Here is a 23,724-nt window from a genome sequence, read left to right as displayed (position 1 = left end):
CTCTGATTATGACCTCAAGAGATCTGCAGATATGACACACAGTCATAATGCCTTATGGCTGAATCCTGAGCCATAGTCCAATAGTTGGACCACTGGCACTGGATCTTCTCCCTGCTCCTTCTAACAAATTCACTGCCATTTTAATGCACCTTAGAGCATAGTTTTCATGAAACCAGGCCCTTCCTTTGCTCTTAATGGTGGCACAATGCCTTTATCAGCTGTGTACCAGCAGTCAAAAAATGGGGTGAGAAGCACATAATGAGGGTGGAAGAACAGTGCTAGGAGCTCCCCAGTCCCTTGACTATTTGCCTGCCCACCTTTCCTACTGCATGTCCTCCTGAATAACCGTCTTGAGAAGACATTCACCCACTCGGAGAGCAAACAAACACGTCAGCCCTACACAAACAGAGGCACTCTTGTCTCTCCATCGGAGTCCGCGTCCCTTGAATACCACCAGTGCCAACTCCCATCTGATATTTTGGGCTGTGCAGGGTGGGCTTGGACACCCGCTGGGTGGAGGGAGACACCTTGGCGGGGCAGGAAGGAGTGATTCAGCCTCTCCTCTCTCTGAGTCAATATTTACCCAGGGGCCCTGGGCTTGGGGCAGGGATAATCTCCCTCTGGGGACACGTTCCCACCCTCCTGAGAAAGGTAACCAGAGCTACAAGCCTGAAAGGGTGCTAGCAGCCTTCTCCTGGGAGCATGCCCTCTTTTTTTTAAGCTGCATTTTGGATGCAAACTGGCACGCTGTGGCTGTGTCTCTTTTTCTTGCCTTTTTTTTTTTTTTTTTTTTTTTTCTAATTGTAGTCTGGAGTTTTCCTTAATGGGACAGAGAAGTCTTTGAGACTGGAAATGTGCTCTTCTCTTTGTTTCTGGTAAGACATAACACTGGTCTCATGGGACTGCGCTCCAACAGGGATATTTTAGTTCTGCCTGGCTCAACTTCTTGCTGGCCCGCGGTCTGATTGCTATTTGTCACTGGGACTGCAAGCGCCCTGGAACAGAGACTGCCCTCACTGCGGCTGCTCTTCTAGACTGGAGCCCTGAATTTGGCTGGGCTTCCCAAGTGTTTCCACGAAGCAAATAGTAACACTAATTTCAGCTGGACACTATACTCCTTGCTTACATTCCTAAAGGGCTCTGTTGTGCTCCTTTTGCCTTCTTCTCCATGTTAAATGCATTGCTAGATTTCAGCCTGTGGGTAGTTGCATCCTGCTGGCAGATGGTTGTATTCTCTGTTTGAGAGATTGAAGATGAAAGAGCACTTTGAGATCTCTTTGATAGATGGCGATAACCTTCTGGCCCAGGCCCCGGCCATGCTTTTGAGAAAGTGTTGAGCATGTCCCATCCTACAGAGCTCCCTCTCTTATACACCAGCATGAAAGGAATAATTTCATTGGCATTAATGTCTTTATATCAGCATAATCATGGAAGAAGGAGAAGAAATAGCCCTGCAGGGTTTTGTTTTGTTTCGTGTGTGTTTTGTTTTTTCTTTTTTTTTTTTTTTTTTTTTGGGAGGGGGTGGGGGCAAGGGGGAAGACATGCTGACTGTAAAACCACAGCAAAATTATTTTTAAAAGAGAAAAATCTCCTTAAGACAGATCGGCCCCTTAAGAAGAGAGACAAATGGAATGAAATTCTACAGTTCAGAAAGTTCTGCGGTATTTAGTAAATAGGGCAGCTGGCTGCAAAGGGAGGAGCAAGTAGCCAAAGACAGGATAGCTGCAAAAAGAGAAAGACCCAGAAAATGAAGTTGTTTATGAATTACATTATCAAAACTTCTCATAGCACAAGAGATGAGATTGTAGGGGCACGTATATTCTCAGCATATGCATGGAAAAATGCAAACCTCAGTAAGAACCACTGAGTAAACCTGAGAAAAGAAAATGACTGTGCCTGGAAATGTTTAGGGGATGGTGTTTGTCAATTAAAGAAATGAAAAGCCACCGTTTGCAGCTCAGAACACAGCAAAGATGCAGGCAGGCTAAATCCAAAGAAGGAGATTTTTCTTTTTTTTTTTTTCCAACAAGATGAAGGCAGGGAGATCTTGCTCTACTTCATCTGCAAATGATTTTGTTGTTGTTGTTGTTCATAAAACCTGGTGATTATTGAAAGGAGAAAGTTTGCTCCATGTGGCTGGGCAGGGGGTCACAATTACTCAAGACGCCAGGTTCCAGTTTGCCTTCAGGTTTGTTGAGTTTGATGACAAGCCTTTACCACTCGGTTTCTTACTTGTGTCAGCAGCTTTCCCAACAGCGCGGCGATGCTCTTTGAGTTGCGCTGCGCAAACAGGAGACCAGCTCAAGCCAAAAAGCATATATTGAGCTCTGACTCCCAACTAAGTAACCTCATACTTTAACTATGTTTGGACTCAGACTCATGGTTTGGACTCATCTCTAGTAGAAATACACCAGTGTCTCCAATGATGTATTTTAATGGAAAGAGGAAGCTTTTTAAGGGCACAATGCACGCACCCTGTTGGGGATGGTTCCTCTATATGCCAAGAAGCTCCTCATTCCTGTGGGAGCTGCTTTTTTTACTCATGAGACTGCCTTAAAAAGGGGAGGGGGATTCTGGCAGCTTTGTGAACTTTAAGCATGCCATAAGGAGGAAAGACCAAAAGGTCAGCTGCCTTGTAAAAGGAGGGCTGCTTGATTAACTTTATGAAAAGAAACTGAGTTGTAAAAAGACAGCATTTTGTTGTTAACAAGGAAGCCAGGAACACAGCCAGCTGGGTAGTCTGTGCTAGGCCAGGAATATCAGGAGACCAAAGTCGGAAGGAGCTCAGATGCCACCAGGAACACAAGGGGAGCCGGACTGGTGAAGCAGTGATGTTGAAGAGACAAGGGGCAGCTGCCGAAGTCCATAAATGAGTCAACAAGCAAAGTCATGCTTTATCCCAGCTTAGAAGGGAGACAGTAAGGAATCCAAAGCAAAAAGAAAGAAAAACCCTGCATCCGTCTATACATCTGTTCTGTAGGTGTCAATTATACTGGAGACACGGGCATAGAGACAAAGAGTCCATTCTGAGAAAAAAATGTTGCTCAACTTCTCTGGGCATTATGAAAGTGGATACACCTTCAGAAATGATTACTAAAAGCCCATATAATCCCCGGATAGCTCACACTACAGCTAATACTTTCAATGTAATAGCAGCAGAGGTTTGGAATAAAATGTACAGTCCAACACATTGCATACAACGTCAAATGGAGGCACTGCTCTCAGCCAGTCCTTGTGGCATTATAATTAGAGATGGGGCTCAATCAAAAATCCAAATGTGGAGTGTTGCTGTGAGTCAGCCAAGATGTGCACACCAACATTGTTATTATCCTGAATTTTGTCATTTATAATGAAATCCAAGCACTGCAATCTTCAGGACGTTCAAAATTTTGGTCAAGAGACAACCCCAAATTTGGTATTTATCCTTTCTCTCCAAAGCCCAAGTTCAGTCATGTTTAAAAACATATATATGAGTCTACAGGATTTTGGAAGCTCCACTTGTAAGAAAAAAAAAAAAAAAAAAAAAAAAATCTGCATGAAGCTGAGCTTTCCAGAACTGAGATAGACCTCGGCATCTCAGGACCCCCTAATGAGCACACATCCCCAGTTCAAGCAACCCTAACTTGACCTAAAGGAAAAACACTGAAGTTCCGTGTCTATGTCTAAATGAGATAACTCTGATGAGAAAAGGGTTTCTTTTGTCACAGAAAAAGAAAAATCTTAAAGATGAAACTGACTAAAGTGATTTAAAAATACATAACCAAGTCATGGCAGATGCCTGTGAAACCTAGACTTTTGGGGTAAGATCTGCCAGTCCTGCTGAGCACACCATCTAGCACAGCTCCCTTCCTGAGCCTGTGGGAGTATTCTCTGAACAGCATCTTGAGCTAAAGGTGAGATGCGAACTGTCATAGGAAACATCCTGGTTCATATGTATTTCGTTGCTGACATGCCATATTTCAGTAAGGAAAAGTATTTTTGTAGCAGAAGTGGCTGGGGAGCACCACAAAGCAAATGCACCTGATTTAAGAGAAGTACAGTGGCACGGAAGCATGTTAATGTGCCAGGCACAGCAGGGGCAGGGACTGCAGCTTCTTGCTGGCCAAAAGAACATTCACAGGCAATGCTCTTTGGAACACTAACTTACAGCCAGGCCTGCCTGGGGAAGCTAAAAGTCCAGTGCAATGTCCAGTACCCACACAGAGCCTAGGAAGCCCATTGTGAGCACTGGTACTCTCTCTGCAGGTCAGTTCTTTTCATCCCCAGTCTTCCTGCTGCATTGTAAGGAGAGACACTGTCAGAAAACTAGAAAGCCTGACCACCTATTTGCCAAGCACCTTTTCCACTAAAGGCCAGATTATGCTGAAAAGATGAGAAAGAGCGTGAATTTTGGTTGAATTCACAGTTTTCCTTATTTGTGTGCTGCTGTGCAGAGATACTGTATGAAATGAGCCCTTCTAAGAACCATGGCATGAGAAAACACACTCTACAGTTCATCACATGTTTGTTTGTTTGTTTGTTTGTTTTACTTTCTTTCTCCATAGAAGCAAATAAAATCATCCAAACATCCCAGTTGCTTACTCCAAGCATTGCACATCTTTGGGGATGATCCATCTCAGTGCATCAACATCTGGCCTCTGCACCTCATTATCCAGGATTTCTTTTCCTTGTAGGCATGGCTAATTCCATATGCTTTGCAGACAAGTTCACAAGCACAGAGTCATTAACTTTTGCCAATATAGCATCTGCACAAAAGATAAGGACTGTGGGCATTCCCTCTTCTGGTCCTGAATTAGATTCACTTAACAAACACAATTCAACTTAAATATCTGGTAAAATCTATGGAAAGACAGATTTTATCCACTGTGGTAGGAGTGGTATCAGTCCCTGAAGTAACAAGTTTTAAGAAATCCCTGTGAGATACGTTGAACAAAGATGGACCTGTACTCTTAGCACCAGTAACCAGAAAGTGTGTTAAAGGGTAGGTAAAAAGAGGAATCAGGAACTCAAGTTTTAATTCTTGCATGTCTTATCAATTTAGTTGTATAGACTTGGATATCTGTACTGGAGTAAAAGTCACAGAATCACAGAATTGTCTAGGTTGGAAGAGACCTCAAGATCATCAAGTCCAACCTCTGACCTAACACTAACAAGTCCTCAGGTCACTGAGAGCTTTGTCTGCCTCATGATTTTGCTGTCACCCAACTTGTCCCTGTCTAAGAGTAATTCTTCCTTCCTGCTGGTACGGCAGTTTTTAGCTCCATGTGTGCAAAACTCATTACAAGTCTTGAATGAAACATGTTAAAGAAGAACAAAACAGATTTTCCACCTTTTTTATATGGAGAGGTTATGAGGTTTCCTATGAGTGTCCACATTTTTGAAGATCAGTCAGCTTTTCCTAAGGATTATGCAAAGTGAAAGCCTACAATAGCAGGAGGTTGGGATCAGTGACCCAGAAGGTTCTTCCAGCTCTGTTCCTGGAGGCTTTTCTAAGACATACTAAAGAAGTTAAAGACCACTTGTGTGGTCTGAACTTAATACCTTTGATACACACTTCCCACTGATTTTTTTGTGACCGTCATTTAACAGGGTAGAAGCAGGGGAGGCATAGGGCTTCTCTATGAAGGTGAGAGAAAGCATTTGTCACAATAATGACAGAGAGCACCTTACAAGCTAGCTGACAGCTCAGGAAACTGAAGTGGACATATATGCCAAGAAATACCTCAACAGATGCAAACAACTTCATCTCTCTGCTCTCAAGACCCCACCTCTAGAATCTTCACTCGCATTTCAGTCCTGGACCTCCTTTCTGAAACCCAGCAGCTACAGCAGTTATGATGGTGGTTTTGTGGTGTAGACACCTGTCCATATGAAACTAATCTGGGACCACCAAGCTCATTTTCCTGTGGCAATTTACCAGCTTACCATATGGCAATAATTTTTGACAGCCACTGTCTCAATCTGGATTAAAATTAGTGATACAGTAATGGAAGATGCCTTGGTCATGCTCTTAGCCAAAGCCCATACTTTACCTAGCTGGAAAGTAGGCAGTGGTGTTGCTTCCCAGTGTTGAGCAGGTATAGTCTCACCCCACCTCCAAACATAGCCCAACTCAGAAAACCAACAGTTCCTGATTTTCAAATGTGCTTTGCCAGCCAAAACGTCAACCGCATGCCACCCCCGAGAAGGCCACAATTCGGTGGTTGCACATCAGACCAATTGGCCCATATTTATAAAGTGCTTTGATATCCCAGATGAAAGGACAGTATATAAATGCCCCATTCATTTAGGTTACATACAGTAGCAGCAAACAGAAAAATCATTACCCACAGGGTTAGAAAGGCATATTCCTGTTTATTAATTGAAGACCACATAAAGAATGCTTGGTTAAAGTATTCCTTTTGGAGTGGACATTTCAGTGCCCGTCCAGCGAATGAAAATAACTGAAAATTTGCATGGGCAAATGGCATAAACATCAAGTTTGCACAACTCCTCAGAACAAAATCCTCTTTAAAAATGCAGATTTGTTTTTTAATATGGGACTACTCTTGTTCCCTGCAAGCCAATGAGAAGTTAGACAACTAGTCCTTTGCCAGGTCAGGACTACAGTGAAATTATTATCCTAGCAAATAATAATCATAATTATAAAAAAAAAAAAAAAAAAAAGAAGAAGGAGAAGAGCTATACTGTGAGCATCAGATACTCAGCAACTTGGTACACTTCACACTAAACCATCTATGGGTTCACTATGCATTTAGGTTTTCTTGTATACTGTGTTCCTCACTTTTTTCTCTGTGTATCTTTGAGACACATGACCATCTCAGTTCATTTGGAAAACTATGTTAAATAAAACCCTTTCTGCCTGTCAACTCTGTATTGAAGTGCTGAGTAGATACCCATTCACAGTCCCTGGGAGCAAGCAGTGTCTTTCATATATCATAGCCATAAAAATAAATAAATTACAAAGCAGAAAGAAGATAAGGCACAGGTTTAGGCTGCCTTTTGAAGATTTATTAAAAACAAACTGATATTTCTTATAATGTGCATGTAACCAGAATACATAATTGACAATGATAATCATTAACAGGTACTAATGTTATTTCAGAACAGAGGATGGAATGAGGCAGACTAAACCTCCATGCATGCAGTAGAGGAAATCCAAGCTGCGATAATTAAATGCAAATAAAGCCTGGGGGCAAAAATTCCTGGTCTCCCTAAGATAAGAGAAATGTATTTCTACCATCTATACTTCATTTATTTCTCTTGAAGACTCTAATTTGTTTTTAAGCTAATAGATCAAACATTCTTGTCACAGTTCATACAACTGTCTCAAATATGTGAGAAGTACCCGCCAGGCGAGGACCACCAGCAATTTTTATGATTTCTTTACACTACAAATATTTGGCAGAACTGAAATCACCCAATAAAATAAACCTGTGGATTCATCTGCAGTTTTAGACTCTCTCCAAGTATTCTTTGGACTCCTTCCCAAAATAACTGATGCTCATGATATTCCAATATCAAATGAAAATAAGTCCTAATTTTCATGTCTCACTACCACCATCTGTTATTAAAGAGAAAGTCTTCTTTTTCAGAGCAGGCCAGGTGGCTTGGTGACACCCATACCCATGAGTGAAGCCCTGGTCCAGCAGTGCTTCTGTTCCTTGATGCCATTGTGTTGGTTGGATTCAGCCATAATGCAAAGGCAGAACCATGGAGCAGTGGTGGTGAAAAATCATTTCTTCCAGTACCATCATCATCTGCCAGCTGGTCCCCTAAAATGCTGGCAGCACTGGCACATTGATGTCTCCATCTCTACAGGAGGGAAGCTTGGAATTTAATTATGGGCAAGAAGGGCTTTAGGGAAAGGTTTGGGATCCTCTTCGGAAATGCCTTTGGCAAAAGGTAAAAAAAATGCCATGTTTGAAAAGTCTTTTCAGCACTAGTGACACTGCAGAAGTCTTCCATGAAAGCCCCTACAGAAATCTTGCAGTCGCCTTTAAGAGACCAATCAGCTAATACTTCAGAAAGTCAATATCTAAGCTTTATAGACATTCAGCTCTTTTTACTATTACATCCATGCATTAAGTATAAGAGTAAAGTCTTCCTCCTCCAAACCAGCAATGAATTAATTTACAAACCTCCCCAGCCTCCTGCCTCTGCCTTTGACTTGGACAACCAAAATATATCACCATTTACCTACCCCAACAAGGCGTCCAGAGAGCCGTTCCTGAATGTCTGAGGCTGCTCTTCCCAGGTCCTTCAAATATTTTTCTGTCCAGAGATCTCAAGCTGTACTGTTTTACCAAGTAGGGCTTGCAAATCCCATAAACTACTATACAATCTGGTGCATGGTGTCAACTGAACGTGTTTTCCAGCAGAAAGGAAGATGACTTTTGTTTTTATCAGTCTCCTGCCTTATAAGTATTACTTGTTAAGGTTATCACCCACTCTGATTTTGGTAAAGCATCCTAATTTTATGTGACTTGTCTCACACCTTGTTAGACTTGCTGGCAGACTGGCTAATATTGACTAGTTAGCAGAAGAAAAAAATCTTTATTCATGTAATACTCAATTAAAGCTTCATTGTTTCCCATGGATCAAAATGGCATTTTGATTTAGTAGCATAGCTCCACGGCATTCATATCAAGTCAGGAGAATAGGCAAGTACAGCTGCTCAGAAACTTCCCATCTTGGTGTTTTTTTGTGGTTGTTGTTTTCTTATTTTGTTGTCATTTACTTGTTTGTTTTTAAATACCAAATTGTTTTGTACAAAAACAGTGCTGCTCTTAGGAAAGCTAGATTTTCCTGAAATGTTTCTATTTTCCATTAGGAGAAACTGATGGAAAGTATTTAACTTTGAGTTCATATGATCTAAATAAGATTCAGGTCAGGTCTAAACAAATTAAAATTTCTGTAGGTCAAGCCAGTTTGACATGAATCTACTTTAACATTATGTGTACATTCTACGAGCTTCATATCTGTTATGAAACAATGGAGATTCACTCCAGCAAGCAAGTTCAACCAATAAGATATGAAAGCCATAAGCAAATAACCTGGAAAAGGTGAATAGGCATTTTCTGAAAATACAGCTTAAAGTTGAAACAGCCCAGGCAAGCAAACAATTATATATATATATATATATATATATATATATATATATATATGTTTTTCCCTCACACTAACAATAAACATTTTTTTCTGTAAGCATCATGTTTTATAAAACGTTTGTAACAGTTTCTAGTTTAGGAAAATATAAGGATGGAAATGAATGTTTAAAGGCAGGAAACTTGTCTTTGTGCTAGTGGCATCTTCTCAGATACACAGAACTATTCTGTTGACTGTCAGGGAATACTGGATCATTTCCTATGTTTCCTATGTTTTCCTATGTTTCTATCCTATATATACTAGAAGACATTTTATGCTGTCGTTCCCATTCCACAGGTAGGAAACTAACACCACATGAGCACTGCTATGTGGGTAATATGGAAAAGACTGAGGACATTAGAGGATCTCTGTTAAGTGGCAGATTCAAGAAAAAGAAAAGAAAAACAAAGACATGCATCTTCATAAAATGTGCAGTCAATCTGCAGGGCTCACGCTGCAAGATGTTGTAAAAGACAAATGTTTCCATGAGGTCAAAAAGTGACCAGATATTGGCAGCTTGTGTAGACATGGGGTGAAGAAGAAAGGGGGTGTTTTTTTGAAGCCACATTGTTTTTTGTGATTGTCTCTGGCTGAACAAAAGTCCCTTAGGAGAGGAGAAGTCTGTCTGTAAGCTGCTGCCCGTCTAGATCTGTCCAGTCTCACTGTGTCTGCCCTGTTCTTGGCCCAGGTCGCTGGCAGCCCATCGAATCTTTCTTGTTCTCCTTCCGTGACACATCCCAGCTGCAATGCTAGGTCTTTTATTACAAGTCTGCAGATGGCTATAAGGGTTGGAAGCTGGGATATGTTGTGGCCTGGGACCTTTCTGCAGACACATCTGAATTTACCACCAGTGCACATTTGCCTGCAATATGAACGACTGGAAGTGGCGACCAAAATGGTCTCTTATAATTTTATAGTTCTACTCTCACGATCCCACAAATGTGGTGTCAGTCATAGAGGTCTACACCATGTCAGTACTTACTGTGAAGGGGCCTTTTCCAGTCCTGGTTAAATGCTGAAAAAAAATATTTCTTAGGGATTACTGTTCTTCAGGAAAAAGTCTCTCTATCCATCACCCACTGTCTACACAAGCTGTCCATGTCCTCCATGTGACAAGAAGAAGAAAAAACAGGATTTTGGAGCTCTCCTCTGTATGCAAAGGCTTTATGGTAGAGGAAAATCTCAGACATGAAGGGACATGGCATGAAGACCTAAGGAAAGCTGAAGATGTACAGAAATGGTCAACATTTGCTGAATTTCCAGCAGGTGCAGTCTGTAGCAGCCTACACGTTCAGCCAAAACAATCTCTCAGTTCTTCTGCTCAAGTTTTGGAAGAAAATTATTTCAGTGCCAACACTGAGACAGAATGCTTACCATGACTCAGAAATTGCAGATGGAGATGCTTCCACCAAATGCCCACCTGGAGCAACTCAGTGAAGACTAACCTCCTACAGATTGAAGCAAATAGACAAAACCTGGCAAGTGGGAACTGCATAAGTCTCAAATCCTCTACAAGCATCCTATAACCCACTCACCATCGGGTTAAGCTCCTATTGAACATGAGCAGAGCTCCTTACATGTTGTGCAACACAATGGAAAATTGAGACCATACCATAGATGAGGACATACAAGTTACGTGGTTTGCCTGAGGCCACACAGTGAGTCAGTGGCTAAATTATAAACTTGGGAGTCCCTGGCTCCAAGTCACTTATTCAATCTATGCTGCCTCTAAGGCATATTACATTGGGGGTATTGTATGGATATGGAAATGACATTAACTTTGAAGAGCAGTGTACAGTAGAAGCAAGCAAAGTAAGTGGGCTTTATTGTGGGCTGTTTTTTTCCTAAAATAAATAAATAAATAAAAAAGCATTAAAAAAAAAAAAGTGACATGAACAGTTTTGCAAGCCTACAGTGCAAAATGATTTTGCACAATTTGATTTTGAAACCTCCCTCCTGAACTAAAAAACCTAAACACAAAGTTTCAGGCAGCAATGGACTCCTCTTTTCACTCTTCTTTTTTCTTCTGTCTTTTTTTTCTTTCTTTCTTTTTTTTTTTTTTTTTTTCCTTTTTTCTGGCAATTCTGTTAACCCCCAAAAATAGAGGTTTAATATGGAAATGCTGACAGCTCCTTAAGCAGAGCATCACATTTGCAACACTGTAATTATGTCTACTTCAAAATGCTCCAAAGAAAACAAGATTTTCTTGTTCAAAGAAATCTTGAATGGTTTTAGACCCAGAATTAAATCATTCAGACCAAAAAGGACTGTGTTAAGCATGCTGAACCAGGGCTGTACCAAGGAGATGTGGAAAGAGATAAATGCAAACTGATTTTACAATATTTATGTAATTGGATCCACATCTCTGTTTTTCTCTGTTGAATGAGTAAAGACCAGATTAACCTTATTATTATTATGTTTATTTGATTGACTTAGGAATTCCATCTGGATAAAAGAGAGTCTAGATGTCTCTCTTCATTCACGCCCAGTGTGAAGCCAATCAACATGCCTCTCTCAGTAACAAATTTGTTTTATGTCATCTATCAGCAAGATACTACAATATTGGGTATAGTTTTAGTTCAATGCATGACTGCTCCTTACAGACCACGCAGTTTGGAGGTTTCCATCCTGCATTCTTAAGTCCCCGCAGAAAATTGCTTCTCAGATTTTCCATTCTGGTGAAGATGGTTGTAAGTAAATGTGTGGTGCAGAAAGTGTGCATGGCACATTTCAGTGAGAACACAATCAACATCTCAGCACTGCATTTTTATTTATTTATATATATATATATATATATATATATTTTGGTGGGGAATGTTTGCTTATTTTGAAAGACTTTCTTAGATCCCATTTCTGTTCTACAGAACAAAGACAGAGATGTCTGTAGGTACAGGATTCCTGTAGAGGTGATCAGGGAGCAAGAGAGAAAGGGGAGATTTCTTCCATCACTCATAATGTTTGATTGTTTTGACTATTTCATGCAAATAATCATTTCTAACAACATTTACTATATCCCCAATTAGCATGAGTAACATCAGATCAAAAACAAGGAGGAACTTGGTGTCAGCCTCATTTTATTAGTAAGGGGGAAAATGCTGTGAGTTAATAGGAGAAACCTTTGCAAATGGATTGTTACTTCCTTTGAAAAAAAAAATACGTTGTACTGTCTAATTAAAAACTACAGTCAAGAACCTTCTCCAAGTAGTTACCCTCACTTCCCAGAGAAGGATGATGTAGTGGGCTGAGACTAGGACAGGTTGGATTTATCTCCCAAAACCAAGACAGAGCCAAACAACCTCTATTATCTTCAGCCTGGATGGCAAAAATACTGATTTCTTCATCATTTTTATTTACTCAAGTTGCCATCATTTCTGGACTGAGCTCTGACTACGTGCAGTATGACCTCTCAGTGCTACTCAGGGGCACACGATTATTCCAAACCGATGGCCACTGGACTCCAATCGCCAACAGTTGTATCGTCAAAGTGGCCATTTTGTAACTGTAAATGGACATCTCGTGAATGTTTCTATTTTATCTGATTTTCCGTTTCTTGCTTTACAGGAACCGGCCATCAGACTGCAATCTGTATGAGGCTCTGTGTTATCTCGCTTGTAGGCTCTCTTTACCGCACGGACTTGCTTTTGACTTCCTCTCATGCATTATCACAACAGTCTCCAACTCACGCTCTTTGCTCTTCTGTTGGAGAAATATTGTGTAACTCACTACAGTTGCACAGCAACCCTTCCCCCACAGGGAAGTGAGCCTCGAGCCAAACGAAAGCTTTGATATTAAGAGCACGGCAATGCATAAACCTATAATAAGGCACTTGGAGTGCAGCTCTCCTTTCAGAAAACAACAAAACAAAACACTCCTAATTAAGCTATTGGCTCGGAGGAGGTACCAAGTCCAAAATGATTTTGACTCCATATGGAATTTATATGGAATGCAACATGCAATAAACACCAGCACACCCAGATGTGGATGTTCCCCAGCTGTCTGTCTGCTGCTTTGATGGCAAGCTACAAAGGTCCTTCCCTACACAGTCATCTCCGCAGGAAGCATGAGGTGACTCCGCCGTGCTCACGAATCAAAACGAGGAGTGGAAGGGAAACTTTTGAAAGTGAACATGTGAGCTTGCAAACTCAAACCTTGCACTCAGATTTCTTTTCCTCAGCAGGCTCTTACTCTCTGATCCCTCTCAAGCTGAGCAACAGGTCACATCGGCGAAGTTCTCATGAAGCACGGGCACCAGCTCAGAGCTGTCGGTGCAGATGTTATTTTTCCCTGCAGCTGCTGGGGGCAGTAGACAATCAGTCCTGGCTTTCTCTAACCTGCATGACCTGGGTGTGGATCATATATGGGCTGCATACGTGCTCTGATGCCGAACAGTTTTGCAAGCCAGCTGCTACATCTGGGAATATGGGGGAAACATGAGTCCTGCTTTGAGAAATGAGTATTTCGGTGGTCCCTGAGGTTGGACTTCAGCACTTCTGATCAGGGCCAAATTCTGCTCTCTCAACTTGCAGTATCATTTAGCCAATGCCAATTGATTTTGGCCAGAATTTTCCTACTTTCAAGCTGTAACTATATCGATTTTAGAGTTAGCTGCTGAATTTTTCTGAGTTCCAGGAGGTGAATTGTACATCCCAGGGTCAAGAAAACACATTTGTTTTGGACACTGGCAGGAGCCAGAGTGCAGGCAGAGACTAGCAAGACAAACTTTTGGAGGTTATTTTTACACTAATGGTTACCAGAGATTTTTTTTTCTCCCCAAAAACCCACCCTGCAGCCATAAGGCTTGCTGGGCACAGCCAGTGGTGGATGCCCAGTTACTAGCTGGGCACGCATGGAAATTTGTGTCAGGCTGCACGATGTGGGAAGGCTACTGTGCTGATGTACAGCAGGAATAAGGAGCCAGGTTCAATCAATGCAGCAGCCACCAATTATTATACATTTTAGCACATTGTAAGATTCCCTGCTCTGCTCTGACAAACATGAACAACTTTAGAAGTATTTAGAAGTCAACTCCACCCTCCAGCTCTCCAGCATTAGAAATCTACCTGACCTTCCCCTTTTCTGCAACCTTCCATCTCTTCTTTGCTGTGAAATATCCAAGCAAGAGTCACCTTTCCATAAAAACAGCACATTGACAGTTTGGGGCTTGCTTAAGCAAAGCTTGGGTGAGCTGAGTTAATGTTCTCAGCCCCAGCCTGAGACCTCTGATAATCCTCTCAGGTCCTAGTAGCTGTCCTAGATTTTTGTGTCTGTTTCTGTCTGCTTACGATGTTTCATTTGCTTCTTCCAATATGCAGCGAGATGAATGCAATGAAGAGCAGAGATTTGCATTGTAGCTGCCTGCACCTGGGTTACTAGTTTAGGCTTAGAGCCAATGGGGAGAAATAGCTACATTGAGGGCACAGCTCACCTTTCCTGAAATAGTTAATAAAAGAAGCCAGGTTTTGTGTAGTTTTCATGTTTTGTAGGAAACATCTACACTGTGTGCCTCAGCTTCACTTGTGGTTAAAAGTTTGGGGCTTGGGTGTTTTTTGTTTTTTTTTTTTCTCTAGAATACTTATACTGAAAAGTAAATGCATGGTTGCATACTGGTACCCCACTTTACCATACTGGGGACCAGCCAGAACAGCCCCGCCTGCCTCCTGGGCAGGGCTGGGACAGGGAGGTGGCTGGTGCACACCAGGGTCTTTCCCCATATAGGACTGCACCGTGGTCAGGTAATTGTAGATGTCTAGTACAACAGGTGCCAAGATGCTACTTTAATAAAATCATTGCTTTTAATAAGAATACGAATGAGGAGGAATGCCCAGTAGCTACAAAGCTAAGCCTTGATCCTGAAAATACATGCTCACGAGTAATTACATGCACTTAACAGTCCTGCAATGCTCTGAGAACTTAGGGAAGGTACCGATTACCTTTGGTTCCCATGGGCTGCAGCACAGACAGGGAGCCCCAGACTGCATGGCTGGCTTCACTCTGCATGAGGATGCTCATGTTCCTGGTTCTGACCAGGCTCAGAGCCCCAGCCACAAAAAAACAGCCATACTTCCTAAATATCCTTTTTTTGGACTTCTGTAGAGAAATCCCCAAAGCAGGCTTTTGTTATTTTACGGACATGGTTCAAGTTTTTCTTATCCTGCAACTTCCTGGCTTCCAGTCTGACACTGCTGACCTGTGTGACACGGTGAGGATCAGCTGGGTCTCAGGAGCTTTACCACGGGTTAGCGGTTCCCGTATCTGAGCTACAAACCCAGCCATGCCAATCACTTCAACCTCTCCATTCATGCCAGGAGGATACCAGAAGGTCCAGTTCACTTTTCTCTTAGATTTCACCTTCCCATTCAGACTTTTTTTTTTTTTTTTCTGTTTTGAATGATCATCCACAGATAACTGGATAGGGGATTATTTTAACAACTAAGCTCCAAAACTGGACCATTTACATTGCTTGCTTCTAGCTGGCCTTCTTGTCTACAACAGACTGAAATGGTAATCAAAACTCATAACATATGATATATCCAGGTGTTTCATACAGTGGCCATACATATTTCCTAGAATTATGACATTACTACAAACAGCATTGTTTAATATCTGTATCAGAGAACTTCTAGGAATAAAGAGATTTGACTGAAGGAAAATATTCTAACAAAGGTTTTCCTGTACAAGCAGTTGCCCTTTGACACAAACACAGCTCCTTATAACTTAATATTTTTAATAATGGGTTTGTGAGCAGGGCAATGAAAAGCTCCAGCCTGGAGACCTAACATTGCAGGGAAGCTCACAGAGGGTGGTTTCTCTATTCCACCCCAGAGGTAGCTGCATTTCCACTCCATGACTAAGCAGATGATACATACATGGGGTTAGACAGACTTATTTTACTCATATAATGTGGGAGCAATTCTCCAGCCTGCAGTGGGGCTTCTGCTGCTTTACAAGATGACTAGCACCTCACAGCATGTAAAGGACATTTAGTCTGAGTTGGTGAAGACATATCAATGTATTTTGGGAAATGTTGCAGTGTGACCCTTCCGTTTCTCTCCTTTGGGTCAGCATAGACTTGTCTTCTGATATTTTCCTCATTTTTTTTTTTTCAGTTCTCAGGATGGCAAAGAGATTCATGAGGGTATGTTACTGCTGTTGAAAGTGAAATGTAACCTCCCTCTTATTCTTGCATTTTGCTTAATAATCAGCATATAAAACAAACAATTAAAAAAAATTGCAACAACACTGAGCAGACATATTGCACTCAATCTTATCCATCTTATAATCGATACCAAGAACAAGTTACCACTTTAAATAACTTCATTCCCATTGCCAGAGCACCGACTGCCCAGCATGGAGCTTTTACCAAGCACAGCAGGCAGTGACCCTGCTTCTCACATGGCTCTCACAATCTCAGTGAGGGCTTTCTGCAACATCCCTTCCCCATGGGTCCAACAGCTCACACCTGCGGATTCCTACAGGGTTGCTAAATCCTCCTTTGGCAAATATCCATTTCCACATGTCATGTTGATTTCAAATTATGCCATGGAATTAACTCATGCAAATATTACAAGGGTCAGAAAATTGCACCTACAGACTGCCTGCATTGAGTGGGAGGTAATGGTCCTATCAAACATTCATTCTTGTCTGTATCATTCTGTGTAAAAGCTCCATCCTTCATCTCCTTATCTATTCATACCTTTTTATTGGAATTAACTTCTCCTCCTTAACATCTTTCTGCTCTTGATTTTAAAAGCACCAATCCTCAAAACTGCCATCAGGGAAGCCAGCCTCTGTTTCACCCTCCTCACAGGGGTGTGTGGGGCTGAGCAGAGAGGGACTCAATGGACCAGTAGATGCCCTGCAGACCTGTGTTTCTATGAAGAGTGGACATTTTTCTACTTGTGGGTTTCTACCCACAGATAGAGCTTGGAGGTAAGGGCTCAAAGTATTGTATAATTCATACCCACAAGGAGGGACAAGCCGTTGTGCCAGGTTTGAATCTTACTCTACAAACCAAAATTGCTTTTTTCCATCATTTCCCATTGTACAACCATTTCCTAGTCACCCATAACCATCATTACTAGTTCTTTTAGAACATTACTGTTTTTTCAGATCTCTCACTCTCCTATTAAATATCTGTGTTTTGGATTATTATTCCCAGATTTATTAGTTTGCCTTTTTCCAGACAGAATCTCATTCTGTTTCCTGCTCATATTTCTAACCTCTGGTTCCATTAGTGTTATTTCTCTGTCTTCACTTGGTTTACAGTTCTTTCCAGCACAGTGTCGTGTGCAGACCTAGTTAATGTACTCGGTTACACCTCCTTCCAGACCATTAATAAAAGTATTAAATAATGTTGCTGCTAGCACAAATCCATGCAGCACCCTGCTGTTCACCCTCCATCATCTTCAAGACCACAGCCATCCATTATGTGCACCATTTATCACTGGCAAACAGATTTTGCAAACTAAAGCTGTTCTGTTTGAATTACACTGCTAATTCTGGGTAAGGACAGAAAGGAAGAAATGTCAAGTGGCAGTGGCAGGAAAAGGTGGGACAAGGGCTGGATGATGATATCACTCAAACCTACTCCTTACCGATGAAGCCAAATGGACTGGTAGAGAGAAACGCAATCCTTCTCTGCATCCTACTGTGTCCTGTAGCAGAGTTTGTACTCTGGTCTGGAACTAGGGACCACATACTTGAGGAAGGAACCATAAATTATTCCAACGGTTGCCAATACACAACAGGGATAAAAGTCACCAGCTGAAGAGAGATACCGTCTGTTCCCACATCATTATTTCTGGTAAGAAAAGATCACATTTTCAGACATTAACTAAAATCAAAGAAGTTCAAAGGAGTGCTGTCACTCTGTTCACTGCAATGAGGGATGCTGGTGAAGCTGAAAATCAAAAAATCCCAGGCTGCAGCAGGCAATTACCTGGGGACTTCTACCATTTCTGAGCTTCTCTGCTGAGAAGGAGGCTGGCAGAAAGGAAGGAGAGGTACTCTTCAACGAGGATTCCTCTTTAGGAAAACAACATACTCCCCACATATTTGTATGGACTTGGGGCACATAGAGCTTGATGTTGGGAATGTAAGCATTGCCACACTGAATTGAAGACCTGAAGTCCAACAAGCTCGAAGTCCTGTCTCAGGTGGTGGTCAGCATCTCCCAACACACTGTTGGGAGAGGTGGAGCTGTCCCTCAGCAAGAAAAGCTGGAATAATCTTGGTGTGCTTCCTCTGCCCTGGTTTTAGGAGTTACTACCAAACCTTCAATAATGTAAATCTGTTTTAATCCCCAAAGCATAGCCCATAATAGCTTTTCAGACTGTTTGGTAGAGTTGTGAGAACTGTGGATTCCCTGGCTCACAGTGGAAGTGTCTCAGACTCATCTGTAGAATAATGAGCTCCCAGAAGTCCGAATTCAGTGGGAACAACAGCGATTAAGCCAATGAGAAAATCACATCCAGAGGCAACACATGTGAAATAGGATGGCTGCTCTGGCCTGACTAGTTAGTCAATAATCTGGGCTCCTGCAGAGATGCTTCTATTAGGAGAAGAAACTTTTGTGTTTCTTGAGTGTAATCCTAGTTAACTAAGAAATATGTCCACAAAATCCCATTTCTTTAAACACAGTAGAAAAAGAAAATAACAGCAAGCAGTTGCTTTGCTCTGAATATCCAAACTTGCTCCTGTAGCAAATTCAGTACCCCAAATCCCATTTGTACTCCAGAAACCCTTTAACAATGCAAATGAAATAAAGAAACTTGGAATTAGGTAGAATTAGAATTACAGAGCTAGAGTTTATCAGGGCAGCTGGCAGAAAAATAAATAAATAAATAAATAAAAAAGCCTTTTAAAAGAATATAAAAGTATTTATTGACTGTACACACATTTTTAGCCTTAAGTTGAATACACTGATAAATTTTAAAGGAATTGGTTAATGAGGTTACCAAAGCACTGGGAGTTCAGTTTTGAACAGCTATGGTAAATGGAAGATAAAGGATATAAGGAGGAAATGGAGGGGAAAACATATTGAAATCTTTGGTGTTTGTTTTTTTTTTTTTTTTTTTTTAATTAAAAATAGCAGTTTGAGCAATCCAGTCAACTTACATTTCATTGTTCAGATATTATAATTATGTCTATAATAAACAAGTCTGAACAGAAAGCAAAAGAGCAAGACAGCAGAGCATAAGGCTGAAAAGGGGGTAATAAAAATATGAGCTATAGAGAATATGACTTCAGTCAAATAAAAGCAGAGAATTTCTTAACTAAAACCTGAGAACTGCTGCGCACAGAGCTGCATAGACTAGAGGGAACATAATGAATTTTAGCGCGGTATTTGCAAAATAAACAGATAACTTATCACAAAGGTCCCCTGCAGCAGATCAGATTCCTGCATCCCGCACGCACTGCTCCAACCAACCATTGCTTCTGCCACAGTGCTCAGGCGCTCCTTGTCAGAGGATCTGCCCCTTTGCAGATCGTGTGCTGTGATCGTATCAGATCCCATAAACCGGCTGCTCTTGGGTGTGCCAAGCTACTTACATCTCATTGGAAATTTTTATCCCACGCAGGTAGGAGGTCGTATTCGTTCTCCTGGGCCTGAGCTGAGCTCTTGTGTGCCCCAGCATGATGCAGCTGGTAGCTCAGCACTGCTGGGCTGGGTACGATTGATTAATAATCAAAGAATAATTTTTATCTTTAAATATTTCCTTTGTTCACAGTGCTGAGCAATAATAATAATTAAAAAAAAAAGGAGTTGTTTTTGTATAATAATTTTAAATACTGAAACTGCTTGCATAAAAAAAAAAAAAAAGCGTTAAGTCTGATGCACTTCCAGTTGTGTGCTTACATTTATTTATATTACTTTAAGTACTTTATATCCCCATGCCATTTAATCTAATAGGGTAATAAATTTCACTTTCTGTCCTGAGCTATTGCAGAATTGTTTTCAAGTATTAAATAGCTGCTAAGTGCCCAGGACTTGTGGAATTGATCCTTGCTATTAAAGACATGCTTCACCATGCCCATAGCACAGACCACATGCGCTTCCATTGCGTTGTGCACCATCTCCTCCTCCTGCTGCAATCCTGTAATACGTGGATGGGAATGACAGCCCACGATGCCCACGATGAAGTTGTGCTAGGAAAATATTTTCTGCTTGAATTTCCTAGCAATATGGCATTACAGCAATAAAGATAACCTGATCTTTTGAGAGGTGCCAATATGAGCAAGTATTTCAGAGGGTACCTGGTGTCAGCAGCGAAGACAGCACAGTCATAGAAGTTTTAAACACATCTACCCTTTTAAACCAAACCTGACAATGACACTACCTTTTCCTACTTGGAACTAGGTGCAGTATATTTTGTCATTTTATTTCTCAATTAAGCAAGCCAAGGGGGTAAAGCCATTACAGTAGAAGAAGTTGCCCCTGCAACACCACACAGCCACCTCCTGCTCCCATCTGGCTGCTGACATTGGCTCCTCCATCTGTTCCACAACTGTTTATAATTAGCTGATGATTAAACACACCGATAGTGGGTTTCTCCCTGAGCAACACCAGGGCACATGAATCAAGACAGGGTTTCTCCTCCTCCTCCTCCTCCTCTGCCCCTGCCCAGCTGTCCAGGCTTGCCTTACGCCAAAATTGTGAGTGCCAAGAGAAACCCTTTGCCTCATTTTTGGATAATCTGAGGTTGTGTCTTAGGCTGTCAGTGATGGGAACCACAGAATCACAACATCACAGCATGGCTGAGGCTGGGGACACCCCTGGGTGCCCCTGTCCTCCCTGCCCCAGCAATGTGCCCAGGCCCACATCCCTGGGCTTGGGGAGCTCTCCAAGGAGCAGCGCTTGGAACCTCTCGGGGCAGCCTGATCCAACAGCAGCCCTTCAGGAGCAAAACTGCTGTGGAATTTAGATGTAAGCCTATTCAATCCCATTAGAAGAACAGGGACCATAAATGGGCACATGGGACAAAATGAGAAAGTGTTTCCTGCTGCCCATCTACCAGGAAAGTGGTTTTCTTCCATTTAAAAGTACTGGCAGAATGTGATCTCTTCGTGCAGGATGAGTCCCACACATTGTGGGGTGAATCTGCTTCTTAATTCAGATCTTGCAAGGTGGTATGCAGCTGGCAGATTTAATGAAGGGGCCTGTGCAGTTGCAAGAAGAGGTAAAACATCATTTCTTAAAACTATTTTTATATACTGCTCTCCTCCAACAGGTGTGTCCTTATCAACAGCTGAGAAGCCAGGCACATCCTACCCAACCAAAAAGAAAAGTTTGTGCAGCCACCAAGACTATCAGCAGAGCGACAAAAGGAAATCAGATATTTTAATGCAGAGAGCAGTCTGGACCTCTCCTTGCTGTTAGGAAACGTAAGGAAGGGTGTGAACTTGCAGTCGAGTAGAGAATTTCCTGTTCTCTTCTTGATTCCCCACACCTTTTGGCAAAAGGCAGGGTTAAGATTGTAAACTGAAACACAACAAAACCTTTTGTTGTTTTTAGCAAGAGTTTAGCTGCAGCTAACTTGCACTGATGTGGATGCAAATCCTCATTTGCACAAATTGCACTGAATTCATTGTGGCTACTCGGGAATATAAATTAACTGGGTATTAGATGCAAGATCTGGTTACCAATATATATGTTTGCTCCAGAGAGATTGAGAAATAATTACACCAGTTTATTTCTGAGAATGTACTATAATTTCTAATCTCAAGGTATACCATCTTTGAACTTTAAGAAACTATGTAAGACCCAATCCAGAAATAAGTTGGCTTCTAATTCCTGTCTTCATCCCAACTGATATCCCTGGAGTTAAATGCCTGGATGCTATTCAGGTATGAGTCTAAACTACAGTATTATTAATTGCATAATAACAACTAGTAGTATTAATGTTATCTAACTGCAGTGCAATCTTCACCCCTGGTCATCCTAGACCACTTATTCAGTCACAGGAGAGGAGCTGGCAATGCCCCATTTCTCTACAAAGCCGATATCCAAATTAGGTAGAAAACTCCTTCCAGAAGTGATTGCTTTTTTCTATGGTGAGTAAGACAGCCCAAATCAGTAGGGCTATTTCCTCACAGACTGCTCCATCCTTCTGTCTCCACTCTCAGAAGTGCCCTGGCCTTTGATAGACACCCATAAATTAGGACTAAGTCTTGGGGGAGGAGGGAGGGCTACAGAAACAGCTCAAGCAGTGCTATCAAGTTTCTGTTGCCACTTTTCTCAAAGGCAACCTCCCTTGGTTCAATTGTCTTGAGCAAATGGCAAAAAGACCTGTTGACTCATGTAGTACAGGTTTCAATGCTGCCCAGAAATGAATCCTTCCAAAGACGTTAGCATTACTTAACAGCTTAACCTGTGTTCAGCCAAGGCTTTCAAGAAGGATTATTATGGACACCACTACTGCTGGTGCTACCCACTTGGAGATATCTCCTGGCTTGGTTCTGTGATTACTGCCCACTGGCACCAAGAAACAAAAATAGCAAGATGTTACAGAGAGGGTTACTGATACTTATTCCTGCCTCATGATCTACAAACATTTGATATTTTTGACAATAAATTCAGCTACAGGACAAAAGGGATCTGATGTTAAAGCAGAACTTTTACTCGCTTTCAGTAATCAACAGAAGTTGCTTTTGTGTGATAGTCTTGGGTGAGGAATTTCCATCAGAGTAGCATTCTTTTAATGACTTCATTAAATCAGTATACATCTAAACAGAAACTCTTATTTATGTTTAGCTAGGCTAATAAGCTTACGTCAAAAGTAATTATGAATCAGTTTTTGTAATGTAACTGTAAAAATTAATCCCTAAGCAGTTTCGGTTAAGCTGAGAATAAAGTGTAAGAAACATACACAACAAAATGATTTAAAATGTAGATGGTTTTTCGTGTTGGTACTGCTGTAGCCTGCCAACTGATTTCATTCATTTTCTCTGTTTCTTCATAGCCCTCCTTGTAGAAAGAGCAATGCTCTCTGGTCAAGTGGAAATGCCAGACTTTAGCTAGGCACCCTCCTGGGCTTTCCATCCTACCCCCAGAGAGGCATCCAGTCTTGTGCCCGGCTCAGCCTTTAAATAAATAGCTATGGCTATTCTGTAATGCAGAGTGTTTAAAACCTTCCCATTCCCGTGGCGATGCTCTGTCTGCTCACAAACAGGGTTAGCAGAGCTTTTCTCTGCTCTCTGCTGAGTTCACTTGCTGCTCCTCCAAAATCACTGGCAGCACCTGGGCCCAAATAGACACTTCTTTAGATAAGTGCCAGCCTAACTCTTCCAGCTTCATATCAGCCCGAGATAGAAGAACTGGTTTTGGAGGAACAATGCTATCTAAATAGCTCCAAAAATGAGCATGATGCAAGAGGCTCCCAGAGGTATGTTTGTGTAAATGTAAACATCTGTTTCTGCATTTGTTTTCATATTAATGTTATTTTAGTATCTATTTCATTGCTAGCATTCGAATGCCATATACTGACGGTGCACATTACAGTCCTCCCACACAGATTGTTCCTGAACGCAGCGATAACACTCTTCCAGCACTTTATGCATCAGAAATATTTATTCACT

At 41.5% G+C, this 23,724-nt stretch overlaps 1 protein-coding gene and 1 long non-coding RNA gene across 3 annotated transcripts in view; one reads left to right on the top strand and one right to left on the bottom strand.

The window, feature by feature from the left end:
* The window catches only part of RUNX2 (RUNX family transcription factor 2), a 217,353-nt gene that overhangs the window by 11,372 nt on the left and 182,257 nt on the right, over positions 1-23,724 (bottom strand). The gene's annotated exons all lie outside the window — the stretch shown is intronic.
* On the top strand, positions 20,481-22,871 carry LOC110354367 (uncharacterized). Its single transcript, XR_002406217.4, has 3 exons — positions 20,481-20,802; positions 21,378-21,531; positions 21,874-22,871. It is a non-coding gene; the product is annotated as an uncharacterized lncRNA (long non-coding RNA).

The sequence above is a fragment of the Anas platyrhynchos genome, chromosome 3 (genome assembly GCF_047663525.1).
Source record: "Anas platyrhynchos isolate ZD024472 breed Pekin duck chromosome 3, IASCAAS_PekinDuck_T2T, whole genome shotgun sequence".
Classification (NCBI taxonomy): Eukaryota; Metazoa; Chordata; class Aves; order Anseriformes; family Anatidae; genus Anas; species Anas platyrhynchos.
Note: the sequence above shows the minus strand (reverse complement) of the source record. Positions and strands in the feature narration are given on the sequence as shown.